Here is a 15,323-nt window from a genome sequence, read left to right on the forward strand (position 1 = left end):
TCATAAATTTATATAAATTTAATTATTAAACTTAATTATATTAAATTTCAACATAAATGTAGTAGATCAGTTATCATTAATTATATCTTAATTATATCTTAAAGAGTGTAATTGACATTTCTCTTATTATAATTATTGATGTAAAATGTATAACATGTCTTATAAATAATAATATTTAATGTTTACATAAATACTAGCTTAAAAGCGTCACTTAAATACATATAAAATAAATGTTCATTGATTACTTTGAATTCATGTATTCAAGTATTAAATGCTCGTAACAAAATGTTTTTACTAGCTGTATTTTTGTTTTACCTCCTACACACAAAATCACATAAGAAATTAAAAATATGTACAGGATGCTATTTATCGATAATTTTGCATATAATGCAAAATTTTCAAATCATTTTATGTACATTGAATAAAAGAACGTCATTGAAATTTTTAATTGACTAATTTATTAGATTTTATAACAACACTTCTTTAAAATTATTAATTTTGAACATATAAAAGTTTACCTAAAAGTGTACATTTACCGAATATATATTAATTTGATAAATGTATTATATTATAGAATGCATAACATAGACATTCATTTTAACGTGTTATAAATATTATATTTGTGCATTTCAATAACAAATATTTTTAAACATGTGTACATAAAATTATTATCATAAATAATATATTGTATGTAATAATAGACTTATGATACTATATATCAATGAGAATTCTACTTTGTATATAATCAATACAATAAATGTAAGATCCATGAAAAATATTTATCTTAATAGTAACAATTTTATTACTAGTAGTAATAAATTTCTTTGTGAATAGAAAATATGATAAGTTTATGTAAAAATAAAATGTGGAAAGTTAAATAAGAAATTTTTGTAGCTTAATTGGTAGAAAATTGTGGTGATTTCAAGAACATGAGGAATCCATTATGTAAGTGGTGATTAAGATATTAATATAATAAAAATAATATTAAAAAATTGTTGAATAGTAAAATTTTTGGACTATAAATAGCCATGAGATGGGAAGCTATTTTGCACAAAGAGAGGAAGAATCAAGTGAGAAACCTTGAGAAATAGAGAAGAAAGAGTTAGGAAGAAATATTTAGTTGCAAGAAGAGTAGAGGCTCTAGAGGATTTTTGGGGAAACAAATTCGGAGCAATAGAAGTCTGGAATAGAGGTAGGGGAGCTAACCTTTCTAAGCTTTTATATTATGATTTAGTATTGTTTTATTACTATTCATGTCTTGAAATTCTGTGTAAATACTGTTAATGAAAAACATAGGTGCTTGTTATATATCTATCTATATTGAATTTCTGTGTTAATATTATATGTTGTTGTTTTGAATCTGTAAATAAGAAATTTGTTAAAACTAGTTGAGGAACACTTTGGCTAAGGAAAAACTTGGTACTTAAGTTGTCCATCGTGACGCACCTCTCTTTCCTGGAAGTCTACTCGACAAGTTTTTAACTTAAATCTTGTTGAATAGATTATGTATTGTTAAATTATTGTGATATATATCTTGTTGGAATGAAAATTTCTGATGAATTCATGTTATTGTGGTAGATATGGAATTATGAATTATAATTGTGACGGTAGGATAGAGAAATCTTAAAAACCGGAGTTGGTACATCCCTGATCATAGAGCAGCCTTGGTCAAATCCAGTAAGTTGTGACTAGTCATATGTATTGGCGTTTATGGTGAGTTTGATTCGTCAAACATTTGATTCTTCTCTAGTGACCATTTATGGTGATATTTTAGTATTGTTAATTTATTTTGTGATATATTCATTTTGTATGATTTCTGCGATGATTGGATTTTATTGGATTTGAATTTATGCATCTGAACATGATATGAGTATTATGGGGAGATTTTGTAAGGGTATAATGTGAGTTGAGGAATATGAGCATGGTATGAGTCTCGTGGAGAGATTCTGTAATGATATGGTATTTGTGTATATGTTGATGTTGAGGGTCTTGATGTTGGAGGTTATCCTGATACTCTAATAATCATCCAGTCTCAAGTAGAGAAGGATGAATTATGTGGTGAGAGGGGCAGGAGGTCCTGGTCTATGTGCCGGTTTTGGACATAGTGTTGAGGACTAACCTTGTGGATGGTATGGAGTATTTTGGAAGTGTATTTGTAAGAAGAAGTAGAAGTCATCAAAAGTGCATAACCTCCCGTGACCGCTCATCAACATATCATTGGAATAAGTGTCTATTGGGTATTGTGAAAATGAGTGTCTATTGGGTATTGTGGGATGAGTGTCTATTAGCAATTGTGGTATTGTGGTATTGTGGTATGAGTATCTATGATGCGATTGTTGTACTATGGTATGAGTATCTATGATGTGATTGTTGTATGATGGTATAAGTATCTATGATGCGATTGTTGTATGATGGTATGAGTATCTATGATGCGATTGTTGTATGATGGTATGAGTATTTATGATGCGATTGTTGTATGATGGTATGAGTATCTATGATGCGATTGTTGTATGATGGTATGAGGGTGTTTGACATAATTATTATATGAGGTTTGTTGAGTGTATCAAAGTAATGGATGAATATCTATGATGTGATTGTTGTATGATGGTATGAGGGTGTCTGACATAATTATTATATGAGGTTTGTTGAGTGTATCAAAGTAATGGATGAATACCTATGATGTGATTGTTGTATGATGGTATGAGGATGTCTGACATAATTATTATATGAGGTTTGTTGAGTGTATCAAAGTAATTATGCATGTTTTATAAATGATTGGTTGCATGTTAGCTCACCCTACTTGTTTGTGTGTGCGATGATCGTAAAATTCGTTATACGGGAGCTGATGGAGGAATGTCGTCTGATTCGGTGCCAATGAAGAAAGAGATAAAAGAATAAATTAGAAGAATTCGAGTTATATTTATGAGTTTATAGTTGAAATCTGAGTTTAAAACACACACACACACACACACACACATATATATATATATATATATCAACTATGAATTATCAAGCGTAATATTAAGGGATGTTACCTTAAATATAATGCTACAATATATCAATTATGAATTATCAAGTGTGAGATTTTGGGATGTTACAATAAATCACATTACTCAATATTTATATAAATATTATGTAAATAAAATTAAATAATAAAATACATTAAATATTATAAAATTCAGTTTTTATGTTTCGTCTACTTTAAAGAAAATAAAAATAAAACTTTACATTTTTTTTCTTGTTCAAATAAATAAATTATTTCTTACCTTTAATTAAGATAGACGTTTTATTAAGGTTAGACGAAATTATATTAAAAATACAATGTGGTGGGTAATAACGTCAGTTTTTAATTATTTTTATGTGTCGATTGTGATGAATAAATAAACTTTTTTTTTAGTTTTAATTGTTTTATTCTCAAGTTTAATGAATTTTATATTTTTTTGTATTTTAATTGTTTTATGTTTGTTTTATCTTTAATTTCTTTGTTTGAGTGTGAAATAAATGAATAGAAAGCGATTTTAGTGGAGGAAAACAAGCAAAAATTCAAGAAAACATGTTTTTGGACAAGAAAAGATCAATTTGAAGTAAATACCTATGTTGAACGCCTTTGGGATCAATATTGTCAAAGTGTCAAGGGGCTGAGCGCCCCAAAAGGGGGTCTGAGTGCCATAGGGCTAAGTGCAATAGGGCTGAGTGCCCAAAAAGGGGGGCTTGAGCGCAACAAGGCCAAGTGCAATGGGCCGAGTGCCCTAGAAGGGGGGATGAGCGCAACAAGGCTAGGCGCCCCAAAAGGGGACTTGAGCGGTGTCGACACTGACCTTCCAAAATAGGTTATTTAAGCATGTTTCTTGCAAGATTTTCACTATTATTCTCCTCCTACACTTCATTCTTCACCTAGAGCAATTAGGAGAGGCCTTTGGAGGTTGTTTGAGGTGCTGGCAAGTTCTCCCACTCCTTCTTAGGTCTTCAAGCTTCATCAATGGTGATTTTGCCTCTTTTGAGTTGAGGAAGAAGATAGGTCATGAATTGGAGATGGAAATGAGAAGGGGAAGCGCAATTGGAGTATGGAGTAAATGCAAAGAACCTTGGGAAAGGTTGTGCACCTCTCTATGGTTTAAATTTCTTTTTTATCTCTTCAATTTTGTAGAATCCTAAGTTTTCCACCTTGGAAGACTTTTCCTATTTGTTGAGATTAGATGTAATAAACTGAATATTGTGTATTTTGTGATGTTAATACATATTGTTTTCCATTTCAAAGTTAGTATTCAATTTCTATGCTTAATGTTTACTTTGGTTTTGCCACCTATGCATGATTTGTAGTTTTTGAGGTATTGGAAAATTTGACTTGAACCTAGAATTGGAATTCAGTAGTGCAAAAAAGTGTTTTTACGTCTATGTTTTTTGGCCATTAACTTCTAAAAAAAATAACAACATCATATCGGGAGACGTTAAATTAATGTCAGATTTAAAAATTCAACGTTAATTCACGTTGGACATAGAGAATATGCGATGTCTGACATAAAGCAAATTGACGTCGAATATTGCTTTATGTCTGACGTCAATTAACGGTAATTAATGAAGAATTTTGTCATTGTCCGACGTTAATCAACTGTTTTGTTTTTTGGTTTAATACCTCTTTTGGTCCCTCGAAAGGGGGCAAAAGTTCAATTCGGTCCTACCTTTTTTTAGAAGTTCAATGTGGTCCCAACTTTTGTAAAAAGTGTGCAATCAAGTCCTTTTTGGAAACGGCGTTGAGTTTTTAACGGAGCAACTGACAGGGTGGACTGAAGTTACCTACGTGGCTGTGTGTGGGTAATACGTGGCTGTGAGAGGGTCATACGTGGCTGTGAGAGGATAAATGTGATAATATTACTGAGGTTAAGAAATCAGAAGTTAGGGTTTGAGTTGCAGAGAAATTGGTAATTTGGGATTTATCATCGTGGAGGAAGTGTGTTGAAAACACAGACAAAAACAGAGGAAATGCAAGACAAAAACATACAAGACTTCTCTTCAATCCATTTCTTCAGTAAAAATTGACAAAAGAGAAATATAAACTACATAACTTTTTCTTTGATCTGTTTCTTCATTAAATTGCAAAAAACAGCGGAAATATAGAGAAAAAACCTACAGAACCTTCATCTTCTTTGATCCATTTCTTTACTAAATTGGCACCACAGGGGAGATTAAAGTAAAAAGAAAAAACGTAACAGTTTTGTTCCGATCCAGTTCTTTACTATATCACCAAAAACAGAGAAAATTACGAAAAAACCTATAACATTGTTTCATCTTGTTTATCGAATTGCCAAAATAAATGAAATTAAAGTTATAAAATCCAGTAAGACAGTTCATTTCTTCTGATCCATTCCCTCAGTGGGAAATTAAACCAAAGAAATATTACGTTATTATTTCGTATTTTACCCATTTCTTCACCAAATCGACACGAAAATAAGAAATTGAACAAGAAAGCGAAGCACGACCTGCGAATCGTTAGGGCAGAAGGCGAAACAGCGATCAACAAGGGAAGAGGGGAAGGACTTGCAGACATTGGTGAAAAGGTCGACGGCAGCGTCGAGATCGGAGGAGGAAGGACAGTGGACGATGCCGACGACGCCGAGAGTTTTGCGGTTCGACTGAAAGTCCTCCCAGGGACTGGGCGGCGCACCGCCGAGGACAAACTTGAAGCGGAGGGATCCGGAGTCCCAGGGCTGGACTACGAAGGGGGACTTCAGATTTCAAAACACTTCAGATTATCACATTTACCCTCTCACAACCACGTATGACCCTCTCACAGCCACGTATTACCCACACACAGCCACGTAGCTAACTTCAGTCCACCCTGTTAGCTGCTCCGTTAAAAACTCAACGCCGTTTCCAAAAAGGACTTGATTGCACACTTTTTACAAAAGTTGGGACCACATTGAACTTCTAAAAAAAGGTAGGACCGAATTGAACTTTTGCCCCCTTTCGAGGGACCAAAAGAGGTATTAAACCTTGTTTTTTTAACTAATTATGATCCATTTTTACAACTCTACGAGACTTGAAAAGCATAAAAACAACTAATGTAATCCAATTTTTGATATTTTATACAGCATGAACTATGAACAATGAACTATAAGCAAAAACACAAAAACTATCACAATAGAACTATTAACTTGTGTTGGGTTTCATAGCTATGTTATTGGTTTTGGTTGAACTTTTTTTACCACTCCTTAGAACCCCTAGTTTAGGAAAAAAACACCAGGAGCCTTTACTTTAGCTTATGTGAAGTATAAAAATTATTTGCAAAGTGAAGTGCGATAGATCTTTAAACGATCATAACGTTTGCTCTGGTTGTCCGATTCTGTATTATTATATATGGATTTGAGGTAGAAGAAAATTTCCAATCACATGGCAATTAGCATAGCCGGCTATTCTTTCTAGATTTTCAAATTAATCGTTTTCTATTTTTTGTCATTTTTTTTGTTTTTTTCAAACTTGCAAAAATATTTCTTCTAAAATTTTTTATGTGGGCCTCTCATGATACGTTGGTTCTTTGAACAAATTTTCAAGTCATTTAGAGTTGTTTTGAATATACCCTCAATTTTACTCTAAAGCTTCGATGTATAATGTGTAGTGTAGTATGAAAACGAAAAAGAAAAAGAAAACAAACTCTAAAGAAGTTCAACAATAAAACAAAAAAGTTCTTGAAAACGAAATCAAAAACGAAAATTAACCTTTTTGAAGGTGGATTCGTGGGAATAAAGTGTTGGCGCCAGTAAGAGAGAAACCAGAAAGTGCCTATGAAGAGGAACACCAAAACAATTAGTCAAAACAAATAAAAATGATACCTAAAGTAGTTAATCAACATACATTTGTATAAAATGAAAGAAGGATTACATGTGTTAGTCGCCAAGCTTCATTCAAGAAAAGTTTGAGCAGAGAAGAGGGTATCGCGCTAAGATAAAGTGAATGAATTTTCAACCTCTTACCCAATTTTTTATTGAATTCACTATCATATAACGTCTAATTCTAAGGCATTCGACGTCTTATAACCTTTTGACATCTAATTCTAGGATATTTGACGACATAAGGAAGTACATTTTCACCTTCGCGCCAAGAATTTTTGCGAAAATTACCAATAGGACGTCAGACTTCTTAATATCCAACGTCTTATAACCAATTGACATTAGAAAAGTCTATATCCAACGTCTAAACTGAAATTTTATTTACAAAAATGGCACTGGTGATTTTAAATGTTGATTATTCAGTGCTTGGACGTTGAACATGTGACGTTATACGTTGTTTTTGTATTAGTGATTGAACGCTTAATGGATGGAATTAAGATGTTTGTGAATTCATGAGAATGAAGTAGATGAATTCTAGTCTTAACAGATTATAAATTCTCTGTGTTAAATTTTCTTGCACACCAACTACTTGACAACTGTTTGATAAAAATACCAAAAAATGTTTGTTTTGTTTTTGTGCACGTTGATGTCTAATTGAATTATAAAAGGAAGAGTTGTCATATGTAGCTCAAATCCCTTAAGAAAGAATGATATTTATCACTTGCAATTCATCCCTCTCTATCATCTTCCTTCCTTTTTTCGATTCATCCCTCCAATCATATGCCTCTGGTTCATCTTTGAGCTTCTCGGTCAACCAATCCAAGCCCTATAGCTTTTCTCTTCCTCTCTTGTTCGCGAACCCAAGCACGAGGGTGTTGGACTTGGAAATGAACCATTCTTCGAACATCACTTCTTCTTGGCTTCCTTCAACTGTAGCAGCCACGAAACGTTACGTTTCATGAATCTTTAAGGTCTAGAACATTGTCATTTCATGATTAGACAAAAAATCCTTTTAAGTTGACCATCTACACCTTTGAACAGGACCTAGGTGCAAATAGAAAGAATTAATGAAGATTCAAAAACAATTAATAGAAAAGAAAGTCTATTCTAGCAAAAAGAATTTTTTTTTTATTCTTTAAAAACCAATTTTATTTATCTTAAAAGAAGAAATTAATCTTATTTTTATTAAAAACTTATTTCTACCTTTTTACACTAATTAACTTATTTATAAAGAATTAGAAACTAAAGAAGCTTAAGAAAATTATTTTAACAAAGAAAAAGAAAACCAACTAAGGAGTTATCAATTTTTGTGAATATATTAAATTCTACTTTTTCAATATCAATTTAGATACTAATTATTTTTTAGTCAAAACCATGATAATTAATATTAGAGACCAATTTAAAGTATAGTTCACAAACCAATTATAATTTTTTATTCATAATAAAACTATTTTAGATATTAATAATTTTTAGTTTATAAATTAGTATCCAAATTAGATACTAGTTACTAATTATTTTTTATTTCTAAAATTGGTTACTGTTTAAAGATTTTTTTTGTAGTGTATATTATAGTAAATGAAAGATCTCTATGCAATTCCGGTGATAGAATTACTCTTATGAAAATGATTTAAGAAATAAAAATGGTTATATAAACATTCATCAAAACAAGATTCTACACAATAAAAATTAACAACTAATAAAAATATTAAAAAATTAAAAATGATCAAACAATTTGATACACCATGTAATAGAATTGTACAAAAGGAAAAAAATATATAGTTAAGGATATAATAAGATGAAAAATACTTGAAGGTCTCGTAAAGTTTTCTAGATATCAAAATAGTCACACATTTAAGAGATAATGAAAATTATTTTAGGAAAACAAAAAGTTTAAGAAAAAATTATGGATTTTGCTAACGTGGAGGTTGGGGAAAAAATAGAATAAGAAGAAAAAACTAGAAAATATACGAGATACCTAATTTTTTCAATTAAGTATGAAGATGAGAATGAGCATGTACATATCCAACCCCTCTCTATTCTCATACCCGTCCTAATACGCATCCCCACCTCATCTGTTTTTGTTTAAATTGCTAAAAAACTTATAGTTTATTAGGTAATAATATATATATATATATATATCTTAGTGTTTATTTTTATAACCTTTTTTTTTTCTTTTTCTTTTAGCTATACATTTTTTTCTATCTTTTTCAATTGTTTAACTTACTATGAAATCAATTAATATCTCCAAGATATTTTTTCTCGTATTATATAACATTTGTGTAATTATGTTTAAATATATATGAATTAAATATTTTTATCTTTTGTGTTTGAATAGTTTTACTCCTTTTTAATATTTTTATTTAAAATTTTTAATTCTCAATTTAATAGTTCAATGACATAAACTCTTCCTTTACTGGATAATATAAAATAATTATATTTTTTATTCTTTTATTTTTAATTTTTGTTTCATTTCAAAAACTCTTTTTATTTTGCTAAAACAATTTTAATTATCTCTCAACAATTCAACTAGTTTGATATTTGGAAAGTTTTTTAGATCCCTAAAGTAGTTTTCATCTTAGCATACCTTGAATTATACAATTTTTTTTTTCATTTGAGTGATTTTATTCAATAATGTATCAAATTGTTTTTAAAACATATATTTGATTATTTTTACTTGTTTTTAATATTTTATTTGTTGTTTATTTCATGTAGAATACTATTTTGATATTTTTTTATATAATTATTTTTATTTTTTATTCATTATTAAAAGTGTAATTCTATCATATTGTTAAATATTTATTATTTGTGTGATTTTATTTATGTGATGTAATATAAGTTTAATTAGTATATAAAATAAAGATTTCATTAGAATTTAAAAAATTGGAGTAAAAGAACATTTAAAATATTTTTAAATTTGAACATTAATTTTTTTCTTTAAATATTTTAAAATTTTTAAAATTTGTTATATTAACATTTATAAATTTAAATATTTTAGTTCACATAAAATTTTATTTACTATTTTAATTTAAAACGTATATAATTATAAGTTTTTTTAAATATATATTATAATACATAAAAATATTTTGATATTAAATATTTATAATATTATATTTGTAAAAAATATTTATTAATTTATGTAAATTAATTAATTGATATTGGAATAATAAAAAATTATAAATACGAAAACAAGTACATACCGTGACGCACTGATAACTAAAACGGTACAAAATTTTAGTGTTAAGCATATATCTGTTAGTCTACACATATTTTTATAATAATAGAAAAGCTTTCTTTTCTCTCATTCAATCACCTTTACTTCAGTTGGATTTTGGGACGGATTAATCTGCCGTATCATATTCAATTCAAAAAATTAAATATTATTGTATTTATATCCATTCATACTTATTCAATACAATATTCATATATTAGTGATTCTATCGGCCATATAATTCATGTAAGTTTTATATATTATTAGTCAAGCTTTTAAAATTCAATTTTTAATATTTTTAAAGATATTAAAAATAAAATATGATGGGCCTAACCGTCTTTTAGCCCATGAATTCATTAATTCACATATTTAATGAGACTTAATTTACTAGCTTATTGACAAATAATGAGCTTTAAAGTTACTTCAAACACACTTTTTGTGCCTTTAAATTGAGATTCAATTTCCTTAAAACGCAACACAAATTTATACAAAATCTTAACGAAGAGTGTAGAGAGTTAGAATAGTTTTGGGAGAAAATATGATGAAAAGTAAAAGAGTTGCAATATTGATGGTGATTATGTTGGGTTTTGTGCAAATTCTAAGTATTGAGGCAGAACTGCTTTGTGCTGCACAATGTGCTTTAGAATGTATAGGTTCAGAAGACCCTTATTCTATTTGTTTGGCAACTTGTCTTGAAAGTTGCGATAAAGTGTCTACCACTCACTACAATTGTATTACAAAATGTGGAGTGAACAAGACTATCACTGTTACTATTGGTATTTATTTTTTAATCAAATTCATATTTATTTTTTTAATGTTTTTATTGTTTATAATTGAACTAATCTTCCTTTTCATCTTATTTACAATGGCTTTTATGTTTCAGATGATCGTGGTCATGTGTCTGATGTGGTTGATTCCTGTTTGCAAAATTGTCCCAGATTGGAAGAGTAATTAATTGCTTAATTGTAACAACATTCCAGAGCACAATTAGACTTTTTATTTATACATATGTTTGTAATAAAAAACTTTGAAAAATAAATTTTATAATAATTTGTGCTCTAGTTGTAAGAAGCATGAAAAATATTTATCTTAATAATAACAATTTTATTATTAGTAGTAATAAATTTCTTTGTGAATAGAAAATATAATAATTTTATAAAATATGGAAAGATTAATAAGAAATTTTGGTAGCTTAATTGATAGAAAATTTTGGTGTTGAGTTCAAACTCTTTTATACCTTTTTGTTAAAAAAAAACGAAAAAGTAAAATTAAATTTAAAATATTGATAATGGAGAAAGCATTCAGATTTGAAGACATTATTAAGGAATTCATTATGAATCCATTATGTAAGTGGTGATTAAGAAATTAATATAATAAAATAATAATAAATAATATTAAAAAAATTGATGAATAGTGAAATTTTTGGACTATAAATAGCCATGAGGAGGAAGGCTATTTTGCACAAAGAGAGGAAGAATCAAGTGAGAAACCTTGAGAAATAGAGAAGAAAGAGTTAGGAAGAAATTTTTAGTTGCAAGAAGAGTATTGGCTCTGGAGGATTTTTCGGGAAAACAAATTTGGAGCAAGAGAAGTCTGGAATAGAGGTAAGGGGAGCTAGTTATGTTTTGTTTGAACTATATGATGCGTATGCTTGATAATTTATGATTACTTACTGTTGAGTTATATTTTTGTGGAGAGCATGTTGATTAGTATCTGTTGAATATGTGAAAGTTGTATAACCATGGTATATTGAGTATTCTCTAACTTGGATGAGCTTGTTGGCTGTATTGGATTACTGGTTTGGAGTAAGAATGTTGTAAAATAGTTAATATGGATGGTGAGTGGGTGTACAAATACTGTTTTCGGTTACTAAGAAGGGAAGTGAAGTATTATAATTGGGCAATCAGAGTCTAGAATATCATAGGACAGTTTGGATGACTTAGATAAATAAATGGTGACTTATTGAGAGTACTTTGTTGGTAGGATAGAGGAACCTTAAAAACTTGAGTTGGCACATCCCTGATCATAGAGCAGCCCTGGTCTGATCCAGTCAGTTGTGACTAGTCATATGTGCTGGCGTCGAAGGTGAGTTTGATGCGTTCAGACATTGGGTTCTTCTCCGATGACCAATTGGGCAAGTTGGGCTAGTCTAGATGAGTAAATTAGAACTCGTTAGGGTCAGAAAACTGAGTAAATTCATTAGCAACAAGGTAGAATTGAAATTGGGTCCTTAGTTTAATAACATTAGAGTCTTAATGAAAAGTTTGGTAGTGATCACTTTAGAATCATGTTAATGTCACTTTAGGAGCGCCTAGACAAGTTTAACTAGGTATGAAATATGAGTTAGGGACATTAGAAGTTGGAAGAAAGGTCTAGAAGTGGTAAGGAATGGTTGAGTAGATAATTCTGCAGAAATTTCGTTCTACTGATTATGCAGAGTCGCTATGCGAGCTGTCTCGCATAGCGAGACCTTGTAGAGGGTGCTCACTGATTGAGAAATTCGTTGTGCGACCTGGGTGCGCTATGCGAGAGGTTTGAAGTCTGATGTATGCTGCGACTTAATTCGCTATGCGAATTAAGGTGTGCGCTGTGAGAGATCCTCCTGTCTCGCCTTGCGAATAGGATGCGTTGTGCGACTCCTATTGGGTCAAGTCTCTTCTTTTGATATCTTTGATTGGATCAATTGCTTGGAATGCATAGTAAAATGTGATTTATGTGGGAAGTATGGGAATGTATGAGATATGTTGGATTCACTGTGATAATATGATGGTATCTGGTTATTCATGTCTTGGGTTAAGTTTCAAAGTGACAGTATGGTTCATGGACGTAATTCCATGATCCTCAAGGAGAGGATACATGATGGTGATCTGGTGGTGTGTGGAATGATTCGCATGGTAGCTCAGTCTTGGGGGTTTTCCTGACGCTCCAATGGTCTTTCATTCTCAAGTAGAGAGGATTGATTCATGTGGTGAGGAGTAGTAGGAGGTCCTAGTCTTGGGTGCTTCCAGTACGGCCCAAGATGAGTGATAACAGACTAACCTCGTGAGTGTGGTAGGGTGGGGGAGCCCAAGTTTCATAAGCCACCACGAGTGCATAACCCGCCATAGCTCGACAATCATTCTAGTCCAGACGAGTCGGTTTATAAAGTAACAAGTCTTGTGAGGTCATTTTACCATGTTTAAGTGACTTTTGCATGTCGTGTGAGGTTGAATAACATGTTTTTTTATATCTAGCTCACCCTTGCTTTTTTGTTGTTGCTTGTGTATGTTTCTTTTGCGATGATCATCCACTTGGGTGGGAGCAGATGGTGATGAGGTTCTTTTGGAGACGGCCTTGGAAGTTGAGGACAATGTTGCTGCCTAGTCTCCTTAGGATGTTATTGATTATTGTCTGTATTTTGAAATACTGTTTCCCTTTAAGTTTACAATTTAGATCTCTTTGGAGTTGAAGTTTAATTTCTGAAGTTACTTTAAGGATGATAGTAATCCTTAATTACTCTTGACTGCTTTTCTATATAATGTATGATGAGATCTTTATTATATATGATTTCTATATATAATTGGATGTGACACTAGTTTCTTTTCATTTTAAAATATTAACGAGAAATTTTGGTAACTTAATCATTTGTCATAAGATTGATTCTCGATCCAATCTGTGTTTCCACTGTACTACAATTACTTTAAAAATAAAGCTTCGATTTAAAGAAATCAAAACGATGCTTGAACAGTTACTTTTATATCAATTGATTTAGTTAATGTAAAATAAAACACAGTATCTCATTGGTAGGAATCCTAGTAAGTTTAATGTCCAGAAATAATATTTAAACTTTAAGTCTTATAAATTAAGGAAAAAAACGCATCGAGAAATTAACACTATCAATTAACAATCAAATTTCTATTATGGCACAATAATGAACTAACAGAAAAATATTTCACTCTCCAGCACAATTATTAAAAAATAAATCTTTAGAGTAACAATAATTTATTGGAGGTAAATAATACTAAGCGGACTAATGTAACGAAAACACAGGCGAATGTTGTTTTTATTTTATTCACTCTTCGCTAAAACAATGATAATATTATTTGGGCAAGAGATAATTCCTAAATAAAATCATGAGTATTATTTTTAACTCATTTATTTTTGGTTAAAATTTTGAATAGTCTATGGAGCCCAATCACTTTTAACTATGTATTGTTTAGAATACAATCACTCTTAACTAAAATTAAGTGTTTTTTTTGAAAACTTGTGTCATTTTCTATTAACAAAATAAGTATTGTTTGGAAGATAAATACTCTTTGTTAACTTACTAAATATTGTTTGGAATGCAATACTTCTTACTAAAAGCAAATGATTTTAGTAAGTGTGATAATTACTACCTATTATTCATTATAATCTTTTATTTGTCTTTATATAATGCGTTTTGTGTTAATTCAGTGAAAAGATGTAGGATTTGTACTTATTCTTTAAAGATAGATTTAATTTTCTTTTGGAGAGGAATCGAGAGTAGCTCCAAAGTCTCTTATCCAGCCATTAAATGTTCTCGCTCAATCATAAGAAATTATTCTCGCTCAGCAAAATAATCATGATTGTCCATTGAGATTGAGTAACCTAACGTGCTAGAAAAGTTATCTCTCGCCCAACAAAAGGATATTCTTACCCAACAATAAAAGATTTTTTTGGAAAACTACTAAAATTCGAGAGTTAAAGAAATAAAAATTTCAATGTGGAAACATTGTTGTGACTTAAAACATGGGTTAAGACACTTTTAGGATTGAAAGACTCCATCTTTCTTCATTCATTCCACCATTTCAATCTCGTTTTGTAATCTAAATGTATATATAAAAATAATTAAACTTCATTTTATTGGGGTTTAATGTAATCTACCTAAATTTTTTATAGTATTTTTATGCAATAGAATGTCTTTCATTACTTTTGTAATCTATCTTTATTATTCATTAAATGTTTTTAACTTTACATTGCTTCTTTCACAACACCTTTGGAACATAGTTTCATAAACATAAGCGAATTCTCTTTGCTTTTTTAATAAAGGACAATACTTGACACAACTTTCTAACTCTGAAATACTAACATTTTTCTCTTTCTAAATCAATTATTTGCACATTCTTCAACATATCTTAATGTTATTAAGGTTTTGTACAATGTCTTTTAAAGAATGAAAAAGCATATCATTCTTACAAACATAAAATAATTTTTTATTAGAGTTTGAGATGCTTTAAATTCACATATGTCAATTAAAATATACTTATTGTAAATTCAAACAAGACTTATTT

General features: G+C 30.0%; 1 long non-coding RNA gene across 1 annotated transcript; it reads left to right on the forward strand.

The window, feature by feature from the left end:
• The first annotated feature begins 10,509 nt into the window (after positions 1-10,509).
• On the forward strand, positions 10,510-11,093 carry LOC148201719 (uncharacterized). Its single transcript, XR_015784752.1, has 2 exons — positions 10,510-10,808; positions 10,916-11,093. It is a non-coding gene; the product is annotated as an uncharacterized LOC148201719 (long non-coding RNA).
• Positions 11,094-15,323: the final 4,230 nt, after the last annotated feature.

The sequence above is a fragment of the Vigna umbellata genome, chromosome 3, assembly GCF_029865625.1.
Source record: "Vigna umbellata cultivar VRB3 chromosome 3, Vumbellata_1.0, whole genome shotgun sequence".
Lineage (NCBI taxonomy): Eukaryota > Viridiplantae > Streptophyta > Magnoliopsida > Fabales > Fabaceae > Vigna > Vigna umbellata.